Source organism: Fukomys damarensis, unplaced genomic scaffold, assembly GCF_012274545.1.
Source record: "Fukomys damarensis isolate Sample0158 unplaced genomic scaffold, DMR_v1.0_HiC HiC_scaffold_29, whole genome shotgun sequence".
Classification (NCBI taxonomy): Eukaryota; Metazoa; Chordata; class Mammalia; order Rodentia; family Bathyergidae; genus Fukomys; species Fukomys damarensis.
In genome coordinates this window covers 18,503,713-18,505,640 of record NW_022900941.1, presented here as the reverse complement: position 1 = coordinate 18,505,640, position 1,928 = coordinate 18,503,713, and the positions used below count along the sequence as shown (strand labels likewise).

General features: G+C 46.3%; 1 pseudogene; it reads right to left on the bottom strand.

Annotated features, from left to right (window-relative positions):
- Positions 1 to 1,729: 1,729 nt before the first annotated feature.
- Positions 1,730 to 1,928, bottom strand: part of LOC104849692 — a 10,227-nt pseudogene continuing 10,028 nt past the window's right edge.

Genomic DNA, 1,928 nt, shown 5'->3' with positions numbered 1-1,928 from the left:
CACTAAGTAACAAAGTTGTCTATGCTGGCCTCAAACTTGTGATCCTCCTGCCTCAGCTACCCATTCTTTAACAAGCATCTCCTGTGTGAAAGTCCTCCTCTTTCCTTCCTGTGTAAGGGGAACATTGTGTACATTGCCAGTCCTGCTCTGATTTATATCACAGTTACTTATGTTCTTATGTGTCTTGAGACTAAAGACTATGTTATTCATCTAATGCCTTTCCCAGTGTCTAGCAGAATTCTGCACATTGTAAATACACAAAATAGTTTGTGAAGGGGTGAAGGTAATTAAAGGCATCAAAAATAGAAGAGAAGAAAAATCAGAAAAACTAGAGAGAGCAGGAAGAGAAGCCACTAAAGAAGAAGGCAGGTCATGGAGATTAATGGGAAAAATAAAATTAAATCTGTGGGACAGAAACTAGCAGTGTAAGTGTATGTGCTAGGTTTGCAAGAGAGAACCAAAGAAAGTTGCTTGCACCATGAGGGAACTTAACACCAACCTTAATTTTATTCAGTGGCAGACTCAATCATGTTCTTATCTCCCCTGGCTTTCACAGCAGGGCTGGGGTCTTCAGGTTGAAAATTGTTCCCTGTTATTTATGAAGCCATAATGAGTAGCAGTTTACCTCATCTTACACTTAATCTGGATTTAATTAAAATATCTTATCTATATAATAATTAACTCTTAATGAATGCCCTAGTTTACAAAGTGGCCCTACTGATTACCCTGGATGGTCCTTCAAGGGAGTCAATAGAATTCTCCAAGAGTACTCTACACTTTGTAGCCTGATCAGTGCCTGGTCTGACGCTGCTGTCTCTTTGGTACGCATTTGCCTTCCCTCTCCCACTTAATGCCAAGTCACCCTCAGGGAAACCTATCTACACCAGTTTGCAGAATATGGCCTGCCGCTTTACACTTCCAAGTCTTAGTCACAGGATTCTCTGAGTAGAATTCTTTTTTTTGCCCTTCAGTGACTTCACCTCCAAAATCAAGTCATCTGGGGGAAAAACCAGAGTAGCATCCATTAAGGGAATCACTAGGATCATCCTCTTGGGGTAGGAGTGTTCCCCACCAGACAGGCATTCCTGGCTGACTATGGCTGCCTCATCACCGCCGTAGGGTGGTGAGGAAACAGACACAAGCTTATACACATCCCGCACCCACCCCTCACCCTTACACCTCAGCCCAGCAACAGAAAGAAAAGAGGGCTTGCGTAGTAAAACCCACTTCCCTCTCCCTCAGGAGAAAAGAGGGTGTTTTTTGTTTTTTGAGAAACCTAACATTTTAATAGATGAAATAAATACCCCAGTACATGCAAGGTAAGACATTTAAAAGGTAGCTACATCCATGTCTAAGGAGTGAAAACTGAGGTAAACTTTCAATTTAAAAATATGAACCCATGACCTCCTTCCTGACCAATTAATAATCAATTTAGTCCATGGGCTGGGCTGTGGTAAGCGATAACACTGCAACCAGTGCCCACTCTTCTGCTCCCACTCTGTGTGGCGTGGGCCAGGCACCCCAAGCCTGCCTTTCCCAGAATTCCCCTTGAGTACTGAACATCCGGGCAGAGGGCACAGTTGACTCGTAATTTCTTTGGTATAAATGGAGAGAGGCAGGGAACAAACGTCTTCCCTTGGCCTGGGGGTGGAATAAGAGGTTGGTGGAGGGTGCTAATTCACAGAATTGGAATTCACTGGCGGTAAAGTCCTGGGCGAAGACCTCTCCCTTAAAGCCTGAGATAGTAGGGGGCAGCCTTCAGACACTGCGCAGGCCGAGCCCTCAGACGCTCCCAGTGGTCGGACCTCTTGGCGCCCCCGTCCGGGTGCTGCGCCAGATCCCTGCGGCACTGGGTCAGCAGCACGTACGTGGCGCCGCCCAGGATGGCGTCTGAACCGCCCTGCCCTGGGCGCTAACAGCAGCAGCTC